Here is a 21,141-nt window from a genome sequence, read left to right as displayed (position 1 = left end):
ATGTCACCAGATGTCACCAGATGCAGATGCCCCAGGGAGCGCATGGCCTTGGGCAAGCAGCTCTGTGCAGCACAGCCAAAGGGGACTCCCGTGGAGCTGACAGCTAGCTCAAGGCTGTCTGCATGCTGCCCTGCCCCCAGCTGTCAGCAAGCCCTTCCCTCCAAGAGAACCTGCGAGGTGCATCTCGACAGCTAGCCCACCCGCCGCTTCCAAAGACATAACCTGTCCTTACATTTATGATTAAGTAACAACAGTAAACGTTTGTGTTCCATTCCTAGAGATGCATTAATACAAGTAACATACAATCCAAGAGGAAAATACTTCCATGTGTACTTAAAATAAGTTGAGTATCATCTTTCAAGTTAAAGAAGAAACACCTGCAAGAAAATGATGCTCTTCCCATTTACTGAAGATTAGAAAGAAAAATACACATCTATACCTAAAGGCAAATATAGATACAGATGTAAATACTGAGAGGACTGCCTGGAAGGAAGTTCCCAAAGATGTTCAGTAAAATTATTGCTGGAGGCCATGATTTCGGAGGATTTTTGCTTTCTTCCTGGTATCTTGAAGTATTAATTGAATTTTTAACAAGCATCTCGCACTGGGGTGCCTGCGTGGCTCGGTTAGTTAGGCATCTGGATCTTGGTTTCAGCTCAGATCATGATCTCAGGGTCGTGAAACAGAGCCTCCTTTTGGGCTCCAAGCTTAGCACAGAGTTTGAGTTTCTCTCCCTCTCCCTCTGCCCCTCACCTTCTCTCTCTCAAATAAATAAATAAAATGTTTAAAAAAACCCAAACCAACAACAAGCATCTAGCATCTATCTTTGTAAACCAATACAAAGACCCAAACTCAAAAGAAACACATCCTTTCTGGAAGACTTAAATGCCACCAAAAAATGCAGATAGGAACCACCACTATAAAAGAAGGAACCCAAAACTAAACAAAAGCTTCAGATCTAGCTGTGACTCATCATGAGAACAAAGGTTAATTAATATCCGGCTTCTCTGGTTTTTATTTCCCGGTGTTAGCTGGGAAAGGGGCAAGCCAGAAAGCTCTCTGAGGCTCCTTGCAACTCCATGTTTTATGATTCTAAGACAAAAGTCAGCCACCCCCACCCCCACTATTTTTTGAAAGAAAGAATTAGATTAAACTGGCAAACACCTCAAATATCCTAAATAAATGCATATATATATGTATATGTATGCTGTAAGAAAACTGTACTGACAGCCATGAAATTTGAGCCATAAGTTACCTAAACCCTTCTGGGGAAAAGCAGTCAGGACCTTGCTGCTCCAGAAGTTCCTTAAATTTATGTCACAAACTGGTCTAACCAGTTAGGAGCACATCTGTACTTGTGGAGGCAAAAAGAGGGAGGTCTCTGGAGAGAAGTGGCGGGATAGGCCACGGGGGACCCCTTCACATCAGAAGACGAAAATTTTATCACTGGAAAGGTATATGCCACACGAACAAAAAGAGGTGGCATGGATATTTGTCCGGTCTTACCCCAAAAAGCCCTGGCTCTGGTTGTCATTCTTGGTGATACAGGCATTTTAAACTAGCCTTTTAAGCACTGAAACCCAAAAGGGACGGGGAACAACAAAAAAAGATGATTTCCACTGCTTCCCCCACAATGAAACTGATTCCTGGAAAGAACTCCCTGCCTCCCTTATAGGATGTGAATGGAACAGCCTCTGAGCTCCTGGAGAGCAAGGATCATCTGACTCATTCAGTTACAGATATCTCAGTGGCTACGTACTCCCTGGCACAAAACGGACATTCAGTAATTATTAAACAAAAGAAGAAATGAAGGAATGCACACACTCCTTGGCTAAGGGCAACCACAGAGAAGACGTGAGAAAACATGATGCAATGCCTGGAAATAAGGCAAAAGGAAGGAGGGATGTATGTTGGATCCCATACTAGAGTATTATCTGTGGGGTGCTCTCAAGGATTATTTTATTTTCTAAGAGTTGCACCTGTGTTTGGTTTGCTTTTTAATCAATATGGGTTCAGACTTCGTGAAGTTACAGATGAACCTGCAAATTCTTTTTTCCCCCACTACAGAGCCATATGACTTCTGATAGGTGGAAATGAGAGCCGCAAATGTTATTGTTTTATTGCCCTGTAGGGTTTCAGATCTAATCTAGCAATCTTACTTCAATAGTTGTCAGTGCCTCCAATAACACAGTTCCTCAAAGGCTCTTTGAACCAGCTTTAACTTCCTGTTGGTTCCCTCATTCATGAGTCAAGTATTTCTTTGACATGTACTCATTTACATTTGTATGGGAGTCATGTTTACAACCCTAACAAATATTATACATTGACAAGAGAGATACAGGAGAAAAGGTCTAGTTTCTAGCCTAGCATGAAAGCAAAACATGTATGTAAACATTTATATTTCAGGTTGGAAAGAGCAGTAGAGGATATACATATAAATCGATACCAAAGTGCAGGGAATGAGAGAGATGGCCTCTAGTTCGGGTTCACAGCCAGGTTTGGTATTTATTGTCAGTGAGGTAAATTTTCAACTATTCCGTAAAAGAAGGGGGGAAAGGAAACAATCCACTCGAAGTTACCTTAAAACACTGCTTAGTAAGTGTATCTCTCCTACAGTCCAGCGAGGAGAGTCGCAGACTGAAATCTCAGTCCCTGGGCCGCAACTATAATTCTAGGAAAAGTCACTTCTCTCTCAACACCAGCTCCAGCTACAAGGGTATATGATCTTTAAATAGTTCCCAGACTAGGAAGAGTTAAATTCACATCCATTCCAGATACCACCATTCTCCATTAGAGGCATGTCCTTAAAGGACACCCAGATAGGAAAGTTCCATCTGCTTAAAAAAAAAAAAAAAAAAATCAGTTCTAGTAATTTCTCAGGCTTGGTCAGTTGGCTAGGTTGTGTCTGTCATAGCAAAGGGGGTAGCCGTGACTCAACACCACTTCGATTCACAGGGACACGGTTTCACACACAGGAAAAGTCAAGCCCAAAGTCCTTGATATAGGAACATCTCAGGTATATCCAAAGAGACATCCCCTTACCTTTCAAAGTCAGTGTCCATCCTGTATACATGCAATGATGTTAATGTGGGATTGCACTGCATTTCCGTAGCTGCTGGTTCATACTGTAAATCTGTCATCCCCCTGACGTCTCCACCTTTCAGACACAATCATTCTGCAATTTTGCACTCACCCTCACTCCCTATTAACTATCTGCAACCGAAAATGGAAGTGAAGGACTACAGTGCGAGGAGGACCAGGCTAACAGAGGGACACAGGTGAGTTTCAAGCCCGGCAACTGCTCCATTCCAACCACAGTCAAACAAAAATGCAGAGGTTGCTTCAAGAATCTCTCTTAGCGCGCAGATCTAGGTGTACATTTCCCCTTTCCTGGGACTCTGTCTCCCTGACAGCATCCGCCAGAGCTCCCTACACAGAAGAGATGCTCAAGAAGCATCTGATGAACACCTGGAGGAGAGGACAAATGCATGAATCCTGGCGAGAAAAGGACGGAGTGTTGCTCCCACTCTAAGCGGGAAGACCTGATACAAAATGATTTAGTGTTGTGCGAGAGCCAGGAAGCCATTCTTCTGCTACATCTGGCACGATTCAGACCCTTAAAAGATAATTATATATGTTTCTGGGAGATTAGAGATATTTGAGAGTTGAGATAAGAGCAATAAATATGATTAAGGGGACAAAAATCGGTCTGTGAGGGAAATAAAATCACAGTAGCGAGGGTTACATTAGACTAGAGGCAGACCTCCGGGCTGTCTTCAGGTACCAGATGTGACTACAGTTGTAGGCTCCATTTAATGACGAACAATAAAACAACCACAACTCAGGGAGCTTGATGCTAGACAACCTGAATAAGTAGCACATACTGAAGCTCTTGGCATGACCTATTCCATCATTCGTGTCAATGGGGCTTAATTAACATGTCTGCTCCCCACCCCCAGCACATCTACTTTGGTTTAAAAGCCCAAATCTTCCCCATTGCCAGAAAGAGCATCCCTGATGAATGGTTTCCAGTCTATACTCATGAATAAATATCAAATGTGTGCCCTTTATCATACCCTCTAGGCAGGATTATTATAATGAGACCACTGATCAGTGGGCTCCATGGGCACAGCAGGAAAACCCGGATGTAAGGAAAAGGTGATTCAAAACCCACAGTTCTCCAAGAAGCCCCTTTCTCACGGCTCTTTGAAACCACCCAGGACTCCCAGGACTCAGAGGACTCCCAGGACTTAGAGTCCTGCTGTCTACAGATGGGACAGCAGCAAAGGGAACTGAGGGCAAAGTGCACGGTTTGTAGGCACAAGATGCTTTGGAGGCTACCTAGCCACAGGGGAGCTGGTACTCTTCCACCTTGAACCTTCCTTGGAAGCAGCAGAGCTCTACATTCCAATGAAATAAGCAATGGCTCTGGTCCACTGTTACAACACTTCTGTCCTTTACCAGAATCCACATAGATGAAACGAGTAGGACACAGAAGATGGACTGAAATTTTGAACGACCCCACACACTTCACAAGTGGCTCTTCCTAATTTTTTTTTGAAAAATTTTTTTTCCTAAAGATTTTGTTTATTTATTTGACAGACAGAGATTACAAGTTGGCAGAGAGGCAGGCAGAGAGAGGAAGGGAAGCAGGCTTCCCGCTGAGCAGAGAGCCCGATGCAGGGCTAGATCCCAGGACCCTGGGATCATGAGCCGAAGGCAGAGGCTTTAACCCACTGAGTCACCCAGGTGCCCCCTTTTTTTGGACATCTTTAACACCACCAGGAGCCCCACCAGTTAAATCATTTTTATAATTTTTGTACCCAGCATCAAATTATTTTTCAGCTTCAAATTTTTGTGATGAGCTGAGAATATAAATAAGACCTACTTAATAACATCTTTGAGTGCCTGAGTCTACAAAATATTTGCACATAAACTGGCCAGTTTTTAAAATGTCTTTCTTTTGTAGTATATCCAAACATACGTAACAGAAATAATGCCACAGATACCCATCAGGCAGCTTTTGCAAATCTTGACATTTCACCATACTTCCTTCAGATTTTTGGATAATAGAAAAAAATCTACAGATACAGCTATTCTATGCTACTCTCCCGTTCATCGAGGGAGGGGATTGCTATCCTGAAATGTGCAGCTGTCATTCTGAGGCATGTTTTCACGCTTTACTGCATGTGTGTAATCACAAACAATTTATAGTATTGGTTTCTGTTTAACATTAAATAAACGGTGTCAGGCTGTACAAATCATTCTGCAACCTGCTTTTCTAAACTGTTTTTGAGAATTATCCACACGGGTAATATGACTCTAGTTCATTCATTCTAATGGCTATACGGTATTGCAATTTGATTCAATTTTCACAGAAATCTTGTGACTTGAAAATCCTGAAAGAGTAAATATTTTGCCCAGTTCTAAGAAGCAATGAGTGACACAGATTTTGCTCTCCTTAATCAAAAATCCATGCTCTTTTTACCTGAAAAACTCTTGATTTCTGAGTGTTGGAAATTACAAAAGCTTCATAGAAAATCCTAGCTACTAGGTGGGAAAGCACAAGGCCCACTCTCGCCACTGTCTCTAGATTCTTCATTGACCAAACAAAACCACCAGCTTTACAGAGAGAAGATGCGGAACCAAATGCCTTTTTTTTTTTTTTTTTTACGATTTTATTTATTTATTTGACAGATATCCCAAGTAGGCAGAGAGGCCTGTGGCAGGGGAGGGGGGTGGTGGGGAAGCAGGCTCCCTGATGAGTAGAGAGCCCAAGGCAGGGCTCCATCCCAGGACTCTGAGATCATAACCTGAGCAGAAGGCAGACGCTTAACCCACTGAGCCACCCAGGCGCCTTGAATGCCTTGAATTCTTTAGGCTAAACTATAATGTGGGGACTTGGAACTCTGATTGGGGACTGGACGCTATTAAGAAACGTAACTTTTTTTCGGGTGTGATGGTACTGTGATTATGTTAGGAAGGAAAAAGATATTTAATGTTCATAGAGTTTCAGTTCTGCATGATGGAAAGAGTACTCGAGCTTGGTTGCACAAAAATGTGAATGTACTTAACACCATTGAACTTGCACTTCAAAATGTTAAGATGGTTAAGTTTTATGTTATGTATATTATAGAACTAATTTTAAAAAGGGGAAAAAGAAATATTTGTGGATAAATTATATGGCTGTGATTTGCTTTCAAATAATCTGGGGTGGGGTGGGGTGAAGTTGAGAAAATGAGTTGGGTTGACAGACATTAAAGGTAGGTGACAGGTAAATAGGAGTTCATTCTACTAGTCTCCCTACTTCTGTGTATTTGAGGTTCTCCAAAATAAAAAGTCTTAATGGGTCACACATTGAGGAGCGAGGCGATGGTGGACTTCCTGGCAGCAAGCAAGCCTTTGCAAGGGGAGAAGCCAGCTAAGCGTTCTTGACATTGCTTCTCTGGGGTTGAGAAGGGCACCAACACTGCCATGTTCTGGAGAGAGGTCTTCCCACCCTTCTGCACCCCAGGACCAGGCATCGCTGTTCACTCAGTGGTAACCACCAAAACAGAGGACAGTATACAAAAACAGAAGAATCCCAGCAATCAGGTAAGTTTTTTTCACCGCCAGCCCTGGACCTCTAAGCTCATTAAGTAGAAATGAAAGATTACTGCCCTGATAGATTTGTTCCTGAATCTTTAAGTAATGACTAAACCAAAACAAAACAAAGTAAAATGCAGCACCTGGGTGGCTCAGTGGGTTAAAGCCTCTGTCTTCTGCTCAGGACCCCAGGTTGGGATCGAGTCCCACATCAGGCTCTCTGCTCGGTGAGGAGTCTGCTTCCTCCTCTCTCTCTGCCTGCCTCTCTGCCTACTTGTGATCTCTGTCTGTCAAATAAATAAATAAAATCTTTGAAAAAAAAACCAAAAACACAAAAAAATCCCAACCATGTCTAGATGTCAAAGTTCAGAAGCAAAGGCAAGACTTGAGAATCATTAACAAACTGCAAGAAGGTTAAGAGAGAAAAATAATATCTTGGAAACTCTAGTAAATTCCATCTGATATAAGAAATAAAATCCATTTAAGCATGAACATTCCTAAACAGCCATCAAATCCCTGAAGAATAACAACAACAAAATCTCTACTCATAAAAAATCTTGTCCACAAAATACTGTTAGTTCCTCTAATGTTTTATGGTCGTTGGCGAATGTGACCAAAGTCTTCTGTCCTCAAAGACTGCTCTATTATCTGTTAGACTAGCCATGCCCAGAGGGAAGGGATTATAATTGAGGATTCCCTCCTTTAGCTGGTATGATACGTGATTAAGCCATTCCTATGGGATTGTAGGGTTCCCATTTGTTGAGAGCTTGCTAAGTGCGAGGCAAGCACTAAGCAGTTTATATGAATTACTTGACTTAAAATGCTTTGTCTTCACTCACTGTCTTTTGAAATCTAATTATAAAAGCTTCTAAATCCCTCCCTCTTTGCAAATATGTTTCCTAAAGTGTTAATTCTTGTTTCTCTCAGCAAGGAGTGATATAAAGGAGAAGGCACTTGGCCCTCTGTCCTGTGTACTCCAGGTCCAATCTCTCCAAAGTCTAGAGGAACAGCTCAGACCACACCCCCTCCCTCAGTGTTTGCACAGGCAGGACAGGGACCAGCTACAGGGAAGGGAAGGGGAAAAATCCACAGGGTCCTGCCTATCACAAACCCAGTGGAAAAATCGACAGCAGAATAATTAAAATACAGTTTATGGATCTGCTCAACACACACAAACACACATGCACATACTAATTCCATTCAGAGCTGGCAGACTCCTGCACAAAAGGATTAAGGTGAGGGGCACCTATGTGGCTCTGTCGGTTAAGCGCCTGCCTTCGGCTCAGGTCATGATCCCAGGGTCTTGGGATCGAGCCCCACATAGGGCTCCTTGCTCCATGGGTGCCTGCTTCCTCTCCCTCTGCCTGCTGCTCCTTTGGCTTGTGCTCCCTCTCACATATTTTCTCTGTCAAATAAATAAAATCTTAAAAAAAAGAATTAAGGAGGTCTTCACTAAAATGGCTTTCAGGCTGGGCCTTAAAATACTGGTGCTTAGAATCCACGAAGGAGAAATACAAACGAAGCCAGGGAAGAAGCCACGGAACCATGGGAGAATCGAAACCAGTGAGCAGCTTGGAATGGCTGGAATGCAGAGGCCCAGACTGCTGGAGCTCCTTGGAGAAGAAAATTCAATGAATTGGCTCTTCCAAGAGGTTTCTTGGCTCTGAATCTCTCATTTCACACTTAATACTTAATTTTTACTTAACACGTGTTATTCTTTTTCCAAGTTTGTGGTCCTAGAAACATCTCCTTGAGATTGCAGCCTGCAAACAAACTACAAGATCCCTGCCAGGCCAGGCCCCATCTAGCCCTACCGTGGATCACAGGATGGTAAGAAAAACACACCAAAAAACAGTTTCTGGAGGCTTGTGCCAGGGTGGCTCAAGAGCTAGCCAAAACTGTCACCCCCAAAATGAAGAGAGAAACAAAAAACTAGGCACCCAGAGTACCGGAACTTGAAAAGTATTTTGTGGATTCTGTGCAAAATGTACAATGTGGCAGGGGCGCCTGGGTGGCTCTGTGAGTTAACCACCTGCCTTCAAGCTCAGGTCATGATCTCACGGTCCTTGGCTCCAGCCCCACCTCAGGGTCCACGCTCAGCAGGGAGCCTGCTTCTCCCTCTCCGTCTGCCCCTCTCCCAGCTCGTTCTCGCTCTCTAATGAATAAATAAAAATCTAAAAAATAAAATAGACAATGTGACAGTAAAACATTATGGTAAAAGTTTTCCCCCACACAAGAAATCACTCTACCATTTGTAAGATTAAATACAGTCTAAAAACCTCCTCTAAAAAGACATTGGGTCCTGATCACCCGCAGTCAGAGAGTCATCACTCAGTTTCATAAAATAATAAAAATGCTGCTCGGCCAGTAAGAAACCCAAATAATCTGAAGTTTGACTTCAGAAATGTCTTTTCTGTGAAGGGTGGATTTTAAGATATAAGTAATGTCTAATGGGATTTCTGAAACTACAGCTAGTCAGGAAAACAGTTCTTTTCACTTTTCTTTCTTCCCAGCACACACAAAAACAAGAGCAACCTTTTCTTGACATGTTTGGTGCTTCTGGAAAAAAACGACTCCTTGGAATAAGTAACTAAAGAATGTTCCTGCCTCCATCACAGGAGAAGGACGATCAAACACACAAAGGTAGCTTGGTTAACGGTACAGTTATGTGCACACAAGCACGAAGCCTCATCACTGTGTACTTCATTTTCACAGATCACACTCACCAGGGGAAATTCCCATCAGAAATAAAAGAAAGGAGAATTTTCCTAGTGTTTTCAACTCTCGAGACTTTGAGAAATCATGATGCAAGTGAACCTTGAAAATTCAAGACACTAGATAAACAAAGAGCTTGTACTCATCCTTTAAAGAAAGCCTGGGTTTTAGAGGGTGGCAGCCTTAGCTTTAAATGTCTGCTGGCCCAGCATGACAAAAGGTAAACCTGAGCCTCCTGCATGGTGGTTTTCTGGGTATTGAAAAAGTCTGATGCAGTGTGTTTTGTAAGCAATGATTAAAAACAACACACCTTACCTATAAAGTTAACAGTTGGCATATCATGCCTCTTCCTGACTGCAAGAGCACAAACTCGCACATTTGGAAAGCCGTGAAGCCAAGTGATTGTCTTGTAAAATCCTTTGGGACAAGTGGATTTCGACACAAATGATATATGGTGTGAGGCTGCGGCATGAAGTCCTAATGTCTACCCTCACAGCCCTGGCAGCGGGTTACTGATACAGGAGGCACATACCTCTCAGAAGTCTCTAAATATCACGTCTAGGCAGAGCAGTGGAGACAGCAGAAAGCACGGTGACTTTAAAATATTAATAAAAACGCAAAGATTGTCTTGAGTGGGGCAAAACGATGGTCGACGTGCTCAAAGTTCTTGCATTTTTAGAGATAATTTTCGGCACTTCTTAACACCTTATCTCAAAGAACAGGACCACCACGGAGCAAAAGATGAAACTAGAGATTTATTGGGCATACAAACACACCATCTTCTCACTTGTCAGAAGCTTTTCTGGAAGCCCCCTGCTCAATTATCTCGGTGGACCATTTTACCTCCAGTAAGTAGGGAAGGTGATGAGGGTCAAGGAAGTTAAGACTCACGCCAACAGTCAGATCGGAAAAGGCAACGCAGGGATTCAGACCGAGGACTGAGCAACCCCAGGTCCTTGTTCTTTGCTCTTACCACATCTCTACTGAGCATTAGGAACGAGGAAGTGATGAGCCTGATGGACTGCCAAGGGCCCTTCTAGATCTGACCTGTTATTTCTAGTAGTTTAATCTCTCGGTCCAGATTTCCATGCATCTGAACTCACGTTGCCCCTGCTTAATTGTCTGCCTGTAGCAAGATCCGGATGAGAAAGGCCAGCGATCCGAGCAGAGCAGCTCGCCACTTGTATGAGTCTGCTTCTGTCCATTCAGCATCCCACACACAGCTTAGGGCTCCGTGGCTTCCTGTCACCTGCGTGCCAAACACCTGCTAGCCCTCTGTCCTTTTCATCCAAGAACAAAGATCACCCCCTAACCCGTGTCCAGGAGAAAGGTTTAGAAAACAGTCTAAACTAAAAACTGCAAGCTAACATATGCTGCCTCTCCTCTTGATGTTTTATGTGCATTAGCTCAGTAAGGTCGCAAAAATCCCCATATCTACTTCTTTATTTAATCATTTATCGAGCATAAATATTGAGCACCTTCTCTATGCCAGGCACTGTCCTGGGTACTGGGAGATAACATAAGCTAGTTGTTTTTTTTTTGTTGTTTTTGGTTTTTTTTAATATACCTATAAAAAAGGCTCAGAGAGGGTAAGTGGTTTGTCGAGCAAGGTACAAAGTGGTGGAGAGCAGAGACTTAAATGTCTGTCATAAGCCTGAAATGATGATAAGGCTCCCAAAACATCTCCAGTAACTTACTGGCTGAATACTCAATAACATACAAACCACTTCCCCATACATTATCTCATTTAACTCATCAAGTCTGCGATTTGTTTTAAAGAAAATAGTTTCCTCGTATTCCCAAATGCTGACTAGTCCAATAAAAGTAATTTTATCAAAAGTAGGTCTAAGTACATCTTTTAGCTTTTGATGAGTTATAAAGCTTCAAGCAGAGGGATAGAGGCTTTCCTTCCTTAAATAATAGATTAAGCCTAATATGCCCATCTGCCCAAAAAGTATCATGAAAGCAAGTCAGCTCGCAAAGAGCAAATATTCTCTTACCAAACTAAGACTATTTCTTAAGCTACCGACTTTAATTCGATTCAGCATACACTTCCTAAATTTCTTCTCTATGCCCAACTTTATTTGCTTTCCTATCTTACGTAAAGTATACACTCCCAGCTACCACAGTCTGATAGTTACATGGGGGTGGAGAAAGGGGATAGGGAGGAAAAAGTGGAGTCCCTTTCCAGTCTAGAGGGAGTTGTCTGATGTTGGCAGGTAGATAAGCAAATCTCATACTGCCACAGCTTTTCATAAGAAATCCTAAATCTAGATTTTTTTAAAGATTTTATTTATTTATTTGACAAGAGAGAGATCACAAGTAGGCAGAGAGGCAGGCAGAGAAAGAGGGAAGCAGGCCGCCTGCTGAGCAGAGAGCCCAATGCGGGGCTCGATCCCAGGACCCTGAGATCATGACCTGAGCTGAAGGCAAAGGCGTTAACCCACTGAGCCACCCAGGCGCCCCTAGATTTTTTTTTTCCCCAGTTGCCTGAATTTTCAGACCTAACTCAATTTCGTATTTGTCTTGAAGACAATCAGGGCCACGTGTGAGAGGTCTACAAACCAAATTCAGACTGCAGACGGATGACATGTACCATGTGGATGAGGAGAGGAAGAGAAGCCTCGTGAACAGGTGACATTTCCAGGTCAGGAAGAGCAAAGTAAAAGGGAGATGTTGCAAACGGGCGGCGAGGTGAGGAAGGATGAGAGGAGTTTGCTGCCGGCAGAACACAGCCCGGGGTCTCCTCCGTGGGGAGCAGGCCACCAGATCAGATTCTGAATGGGCATTACTCAACACGGGGCCTGGCACCGGTGACCCAGTCAAGGCTTGTAGGCACGCTTTTATTCCCAGAAGTACAGAAGTGGCTCAGCTGGGCCGGCCACGCTAGCTGTGTGACCTCCGGCAAGCTCTTCACGTCTCTGGGCCTCACTTTCCTCATCTGTAAGATGTGCTGGCTGAGGCACATAATAACGCAATAAACCTCAGCTGTTATTGTTACAGAGGCGATGGAAGCCCTTCCAAGGTCAAATGGGACAATGTGACAAATGAGAAGAGAAACGCTCCAAAAGCTGTGAACACCGTCCAAAAGTCTGCAAAGTATTTTCGAGCAGGTGAATCTGATTTTAGGCCTGTGACGTAACCCATCTGCCCCTGAACTCCGCGGTGGGCTGTTTAAAAAAACAAAACAAAACAAAACAAAACAAAAAAATCCACTTACCTCAGAAAGTTTTGGGGTTACAGATACTGTGTATGTGAGGATGTATCCAGCCAATATAACTATTAGCCCGAATATTAAGTATAAAATTTCAATTCACAAAACACACATGAAAGACTGCCCAGAAGCCCAGGAAAAAGTGGCAGCTACCTTGTTGCTCAAGGAACTGTGCTAAAGAGCGCCCTCCACCGCTTGGCATTTGTCCACCCGTCATCAGCTTCCAGCGTGCTCTCACACCCATCAGGCTCTGTGGCTCTTGCATCCACTGCGAGTTTGTGTCTCCCCCACTCAGAAACTGGGTCTGTGAACTTCTAGCCCAAAGGCCACCCCCCCATGGATCATCCTCCCCACCTGTAGTGAGTAGCCCGTAAATGCGAGGGAGAAAGGCTTGGAAAAATCTTATATTAGGAGCCTGATGAATTCTTTTTAATTTTCAGTCATTACTCATTAATATGGCCAGTACAGGCAGACTGAGGGCTAGTATCATAGCAAATGAAAAGCAGAAAGTAGCTCTATAATTACCCTAATGTTTCTAACGGAGTCACACAATGGGCACAGAATTATGTACGGGGGGTAGGGAACTGTGTTAGACACCTCTGAATCTCTGAAACGGTGTTACTTGGAACCGTGGCAAATGAGCAGAAAGTATTTAAAGAAGATAAAGATGAAGTCTGTATTTGGTGTCCTACTTAAATTGCATAAAGATAACCAGTTGTCACCGTCAGTGTAAACCGTCTTCTCTGTGCCTTCCACACTGCACTCAGTGCACTGAGCCCGCAGCCTCGAGCTTTTGTAACACTAATAGCATCAGGGGCCAGGTCACCAACCCCTACTAAGGGCCACACTGCTCTAGAGTTCAGGGAGTCACCCTTCAGGGGGCTACAGGGGGGGATCCGGGCTTCCCCGTTGAGTCCTAGGACTTGATGCCATGACTTCCTCCAATGAGAACAGAAACGACTCTCCATACCTCCCCTGGAGAAATAAGTACCCCCAAACCAACTACCCCAACAAACCTCCATGTTAAGCCCAGGAATCTCAAAAGTATAGCTATCTGATGCAAGTTTTTAGTGTTAATGAGAAAGATGGTTCCACTTCCGGAATCCTAAAATCATAGACTCGGGCCACCCAATTTCCTCATTTATTGATGAGAAAGTGAGCACTGGAGATAGGTAGTGGCTTACTAAAGACAACACAGTAAGCAGGTAAGCAAAGTCTCAAATGCCTATGGTATCATAGGACAATCCTCCAACTCCTGATACACCTGGGAAGCATCCTTAGCAATTTCTAGTCTTGTGAAGCAGGCTAGGCTGTCCCATCCTCAGGCCCCCACTCGGCTCTTCCATCCCAGCTGGTTTTTGAGTAGAGCCTGGTCTCCCCAGCTTTAGGCCCAGCCCTCCACTTGGCTGCCGCTGGTGACAAGTGCATCTCTTACCTCAGAGATCTCTACCACTCGTAACAGGTGAGAGACAAACAGGTAAAGGAAGCAACACACCCAAGAACATTTAAAAGCCACCAGAACCTTGCAAACTTGTTGCCCATGACCCATAACGTTCAGTCTCATTTCTTTTCTGAGGAAGTTACTAGAGTTTCTGCTTCCATCCCTGAAAGCTTCTATTCCTGAAATCAGAGATGAAGCTCTGCCCCTCCATTCCTTAAGAGGCCATCTTCTCTGCCCACCCAACACCCCATCCCTCCCTCCCCTGGACAGGAGGGAGCATTTTGATGAGGGGTAGGACGACTTCACAGGACAGATCTTCCTCAAGAGAAAGACTTCCTTCCAGCTTTTTCTCACCCAATTATAAGACAAAAAGGTAAGATTAATAAGAAAGAATACTGGTAAGAAATCTCTTCTTTGACATCTCAGAGAACATTCAGAAGCTCTTCTCAGTCTCTTCATGATCCTTTCTGGTATCCAACTCATCATGAACTCCAAGTTCACCAACACTCTTCACAAAATGAACCAGTCACCAAGTCCTGGAGGCTGGGTGATGGGTAGGTGAGTGTGGGATCTGCTAGGACCTCTCTGCATGGCCCCCACTTCTCAAGAAGCCTGGAGGAGCAGAAGTCTCTTCTTAATACCCTAACTTCGGGTACAGGACCCACCTCCTTCATTTCACCAGCAGGTACCCTGCCTCTAGCACCACCCTAAATTCTCAGATGTGTTAGTGTAATCGTAAACTCCTATGCGGACTTCTGAGTGTGCGAGCTACATTCTCCCACACCTCTGAGCATGTATCCCACTCAACTCCATGTTACGTCTCCCCTACATATGTCCCTGTTCCTCTCTTCTGGGTGAAAATCATTATGGATAGCGAATTTAAAATCTCCACTTTATTTCAATTACTTTAATCCAGGCAGCCCATAAGCTGTGGCATTGGTTGGGGAGGGGGCCCTCAGTTCCCTTCCTGAAGGCCCCGTGCACTGGCTTTACAGAGTGGCTGGAATGAGCATCCTGTCTGGCCAATCCTACCCTTTTCTGAAATGTCTGGGAAACGGGCTCCTGGGTGACTCAGCCAGTTAAGCATCTGCCTTTGGCTCGGGTCATGATCCCAGGATCCTGGGATCTAGCCCAACATGGGGCTCCCTGCATGGTGGGGAGCCTGCTTCCCCCTCTGCCTTCGCCTGCAACTCTGCCTACTTGTGATCTCTCTCTGTCAAATAAATAAACAAATAAAGTAAGCTGGGGAAAAAAAGGATATTTAAAATAAAAAAGAAATGTCTGGGAAATTATTAAAGGAAGAAAAAAATTTCTTCTGGTTTCCTGGAAAATCTACCCTGGTTTATTTACAAACCTTTAAAAAATCATTAAGAGTTCCATTCTACCTAGGCAAGAGAATGCAGAACCCAAATGTTTGCACAAAGAATCACACTAGATCTCTATTCAGACAAATTTATGCTACTTCTCTGTATACAGGCTGACCCACTAATCCTATTTTAAAGGAGGGGGGCGGAAAAGATTTTCAGTGGAAAAAATGGATGAGAAGGACAGTTTCATGTACAGGCACACGTTCTATTGTACTTCCCTTTACTGCACTTCGCACATACTGTGTTTTTTTGTTTTTGTTTTTGTGGTTTTTTTATAACAAGTTGAAGGTTTGTGACAACCCCGCAACAGGTAAGTCCATGGGCGCCATGCTTCTAACAGCATCTGCTCACTTCGTGTCTGTGTCCCATTTTGGTAACTCTTGCCGTATTTCAAACTTTTTCCTCATCACTATCTTTGTTACCATGACGTGTGATCAGTTACTTCCACTCGCTGGAAGCTCGGATGATGCGTAATTTTTTAGCAATGAGGTATTTTCTAACTAAGGCATGTGCACTGTCTTTTTAGACATAATGCTTAACTGCACACTTCGACTGTAGTATTGTCTCAACACAATTTTATATGCAGCGGGAAACCAAAAAATTCATTTAACTTGCTTTACTTTAATAATTCCCTTATTACAATAGTCTAGGACCGAACCGGCAATATCTCCAATGCAGGCCTGCATAAAATTAAAAGATGAAACACATTCTTTTATCCCTGTTTGATTAACAAAGAAACAGGCCCCGAAAGGATAGTCTGCCCAAGGTCACACAGCTATCCTGTAACAGACTCCGGTTTGCCCGACTCCCAAGACAACATTTTTTCTTTCCCCCATGTCACCCTGTTTCATGTAATCCCAGAGGCTGACACTCCCATTTCTTTCCTCTTCTGCGGCATTGAGGCCTACCGTCCCTTGAAGATCCAGAAGGACAAAAGCACCAGTATTTTCCTTTCAAACTGTACAATTTACCACAGAACCACAGATCTTGCCTACAAGGACAGCCTCACTGAAAAACTAAGTCCTCCTTGCCAGCCTGGTATAGGGTTTTACAGGTGTTAGCAATGCCACAGTTGGCTCGTTACAGAGTATCTCAACAGGCAATAATGCAAGGATTTAATTCTTTGCTATTTGGAGTTCAACTCAGAGGTGTCTTCTGTGTCACTGCTGCAGCTTGCTTATGGCTATGGGACCCCCGCCCTTCCCCGCAGGAGCAGAGGACATGGGTTGAAAGGAGTGGAGCTGCTCCGGACAGACAGGGGTAAAAAGTGGTTGGAGAGAGAGAAAGCAGGGGAGAACCCACAGCTCCCTTCTAGTATTCCTAAAATGAACATCAAGGTACAACAATAAAGGATAGATCCCTCCAGGAGAGACAGACACAAGGAAAGAGAAGATGGGGGAGTTAACAGCAAACATGCCCCATTGTACCAACAGACCACACAACTCTGCGGGGTCCAGGTGGTATTAAGTTGGTTGCAGACGACCAAACTGAGGCTTGGAGAGATCGCCCGTCTTATTCAATATCAGCAAGCTAGTCAGTAACAGCAGCAGGACAAAGACCCAGGTTTGCTGACTCCAGGCCCAGGGTTCTTCCTGATCACAAGCCTCTACAGAGATGGTCAGGAGGCCTTCTTCACCTCGGGCTGAGGTCCAAGGTTTCTAGGCCCCATCCTACTGGTCACTTGCTATACAGCAGTAGAGAAAAGCAAGCACCATGACAAACAGAAGAAAGCGTGGCACTTCTAAGGAGGTACTTACTGCTCAGTACCTGGTGACAAAGGCCATATAGGAAATAGGGCCCAGGTCTTCTAAGTTTTTCAAGCTGGAAATCTGATTTTGTGAAAAATCTCCCAGCTTTTTAAATGTTTGCTCTAAATTTGTAGAAACACTAAGTCCAATTAAATACATGTGCAGAGGGACACCTGGGTGGGCGGCTGCCTTCGGCTCAGGTCATGATCCCAGCGTCCTGGGATCGAGTCCCGCATCGGGCTCCTTGCTCGGCAGGGAGCCTGCTTCTCCCTCTGCCTCTGCCTGCCTCTCTGTCTGCCTGTGCTCACTCGCTCCCTCTCCCTCTATGCCTGACAAATAAATAAAATCTTTAAAAAAAAAAAATACATGTGCAGAGAGGCACCTGGTTGGTGCCTTAATCAGTTGCTTAAGTGTCTGCCTTCGGCTCAGGTCATAATTCCAGGGTCCTGGGAATGAACCTGCATCGGGCTCCCTGCTCAGTAGAGAGCCTGCTTCTATCTCCTTCTGCCTGCTGGCTCTGCCTACTTGTGCTCTCTATCTCTCTGTCAAATAAATAAATAAAATCTTACAAAAAAAAAAAAAAAGTGCAGAGAAAAACTGAGCTTCGCAGGTAACCAGTTCTAAATCTGATGCAAATGTAAAATAAGGAGCCAGACTGGATGCTAGTTCCTGAGAGATCACAGAAGCATGGAGCTATGGGTGCTACAAATCCATATGCTCACCAAGTATTCGCTCTAATGCCTACACGCTACTATTTTTCAAACAACATGTTGATACGATTACAAAAAAATTCAAGGTAATTTGCATGGTTAACTAGATCCATTGTAGCTTTCCATAACTACTCATTTTTCTCCAACAAACTGACAGGAAAACTATAACCACTACCATTTAAAGCATTGTAATGTTTTTCACTGGAAAAAAAAAAAAGACCCTTATGTTTAGAAAAGGTTGGAAATGACTGGACTAAGTAATTTCACATTTTTTTTAAATTCCATGCCTACATGCTGCAGAGAGGTGGGAGACAAGGGGAGGAAGGAAGACAAGCCCCCAACCACACCAAGGTATACTCTCAAAACTCACTACCTATGGGGCCATCACGAACTCCTCATACACGGTATGCCCCCTAACTGCCGGAAGGAAAGCAAAAGAGCCAACACGCTGCCAATACTTACTGAGCCCCTCCCAAATATGTCTCAAACAATCACATTCCAGGCAAACCAAAAAAAGAGGAAGAAAACCAGATACCCCAGGGAGAAGCATCAAGCTTTTATGGCAGTGGGAAAAGCCAGACATCTGTCACGAATAATTACAAATTCATAGCCGACCAGTGCAACTAAGACACCTGTGAAGGCAGAATGCCTGCTTAAGAGAATTTGGCTTATTCGGGGATGGCCTGAAAGGCCTCCCTAGAAAGAGTTGATTTGATGGTGCTGAGATCTTCCGGGTAACAGAAGTCAGTGAACTGTGTGGGCATGTGGTGGGAGGGATGAGGCATTCCAGCAAAGGGCCTCCGTGGGTGGCAATGTGGTATTTCCCAAGAACTGAAAGGCCAATGTGACTGCAACCAAGTCAGTGAGGACATCTGAGGAGATGAGGCCAAAGAGGCCATGGGAGACAGGGCACTGAGGCCTTCCTGTCACACTCAGAATGTCTGGGACTTTACTTTGAGAGAGGACAGTGTCCGTGCCTCATACAGGGCCCACCTCACAGCGGGTATACAGGAGATAAATGTTAGAACTGGAAGGGGATGAAGCCAGAGATGGGAGCGGCGGGGTCTCCCAAGGCCTTGTGAAACAGGAGTGTGAACTTCATGTAAAGAATGACAGGCTGCCCCCGAGGAATTTCAGCATATTTAAAAGATGACTCAGCACGGACAGTGGATTAAAAAGATGCAAGACTGGAAACAGAAAACCCAGTGAGCAGATTACTGCAGTAATCCAGGAAACAGATGGCAATGGCCCCCACTAGGGTGGAGATGAGGGGAATGGAGAGAAGGAAGTGGGGTCTTAAAGGAGGCAGAATTGACAGGCCTCCGTTCCTCGTCCGCTCTGGGACAGGAGGACGAGCCAGGGAGCTCAGGATGACTGCCAAGTTCCTGTCATGGGCACTTGGGTGAATAGTGGTGTGGCTGACTGAGGAGGAGCTGCTCTGGAGCATAAATTCACTTTGAACACTCAATTTGTGGCACCTTGGGGTCACCCAAGTGGAACTGTCAAAGAGGCAGTGAAGAGTTCCGGGCTGACCAAAAAATAGCACCGAGAGACTGCTTAGAGACAGCGAAGGAAGAAGAGACAGAAACAGTCACCAAGGGTTGGACAAAAGAATTCAAGTCTGTCCCTCACCTGGAAAACTGAGAAAAAGGCAAACACCAGGAAGAGTATGTTGCCACAGACGCCACAGGAAGAGAGCTCAGGAGAGCATGGCCAACCTTGCCAAACTGGAGAGGGAACGACAAATCACAGCTTTGTCTGGGTTCTTCCTTCTGGACTTTGGTCATAATCTGTATGGTTTTTTTGTTTTCATCGTCCATCTCGTCCTAAAACTTGTGTCAACAACGTGAAGGTTTGTCCTGCGTGGTAGTTCTAATGCCTCGCGGAGAACTTGTTGTAGAGGTCTTCCAAGATCTCCAGTGAAAAAACAGAGAGCACACACACGGATGTCTCAGAAGGAGAAACTGTAGTTGAAGGGGGCAGAGATCATCCCTAGGGCAGAGAGCTGAGGCGGTCCACAGCGAGAATGGGATCCAGGAGACAGGAACAGGGGTCGGTCGGTCTTGAATGACAAAAATACTGAGTAAAATCATTTACCATCTGTCCTCTCTTCCTCAAGAATTAAGGATGATAAAATCCTCTCCCAAGAGCTGCTGCATTGTGCAGATGGGTTCACCAAACCAGGATGCTTCCGTTCCTACCAATTCTTCGTTGCAGGAAAACCACGAGTCAGTGGGCTGGGAATGAGGCTGCCCTGAGGATTCCAACTTCAATGCTCTGTAGCACGAGCACTAGGATCTCAAGAGGTTGCTTCATCCCGATGACTGGCTTTGTAGCACGATGCTGAAGACAAGTCAATGTACAAACATCTGCCCTGACAGAGCAGGGGAACTGGACAGGGCTATTATTTACCTTAATAAATAATTACTCGCTTTTTAAGAACAGCCCAACACTAAAGAGGCAGATGCTTTGGTTCACATAAAGCCAAATTCAACGTATAAATTTTTATTTCAAAGTAACTTTGTCGAAAGCACATATGGCATCTGCCTTTCGCCGAAGAAAAGATCTGCTCCCTATTCTCCCCACAACAATAGACTACATTAACTATGTCCTAATTAAATGTTCTAAATCTGGAACGAAACCCACCGGGGAGGGGGGTGGAATCAGGAGAGAGAGGGGAAAAAGGCTTCACAAAACTGCCCTAATTTACTGAACATCAAGGGCCCAGTTGACCTTTATACAGCTTTATGTCAATCACTTAGCTGGGACACACCTTCCTTCTTTCAAAATGAGGAGCCTGGGGATGAGATGAGATTGGATACATAGGACTTTCCATAAATACAAACTACAAGTATGAGTGTTGCCCAGGAAGGCTAAATGGCAGAATGACGAGTCTCTGGACCAGAAACCCAAAGAATGGTAGGAGCCACCAGTCTGCAGGGTAGCGCGATCACTATTTTCCCCACCCTGCCCAGTCTTCCCTTCTTTCCAGCCTCCCCACGCTTCCATGCCAGCAATCAACAAACAGCCTGGGAAAGTAATGCTCCTTGACTTTTGGAGAGGTGCAAGGAGTGGAAGAGGCAGAACTCCTGGGTTGGAATGGCGCCCCTATTGCCAGCTTGAGCAAGTGACTTAACTGCTCAAGTTTCCTTACCAGGAAACTGGGGATGGTAACAGTTCCCTCATCACAAGATCGCTGTAAGGATTCAGTGGGTTAATGATTTTAAAGCACTTGGCCAGCGATTGTTCCAACAGCGAGGGCATATTTCCCACCACCACTACTCTGACCTTGAGCAAGTCACCGTCCACCATGGGGTTAAATTTCCCCACTGGCAAAATGCTGGGGTGGGTGAACTGATCT

The 21,141-nt window shown here is 44.5% G+C and overlaps 1 protein-coding gene across 1 annotated transcript in view; it reads right to left on the bottom strand.

Annotated features, from left to right (window-relative positions):
* MB21D2 (Mab-21 domain containing 2) overlaps positions 1-21,141 on the bottom strand; it is a 112,039-nt gene that overhangs the window by 78,254 nt on the left and 12,644 nt on the right. The window lies entirely within an intron of this gene.

Source organism: Mustela erminea, chromosome 1 (assembly GCF_009829155.1).
Source record: "Mustela erminea isolate mMusErm1 chromosome 1, mMusErm1.Pri, whole genome shotgun sequence".
In the NCBI taxonomy this organism is placed as follows: Eukaryota; Metazoa; Chordata; class Mammalia; order Carnivora; family Mustelidae; genus Mustela; species Mustela erminea.
The sequence above is the reverse complement of the archived record's forward strand: the minus strand, read 5'-3'. Positions and strand labels throughout refer to the sequence as shown.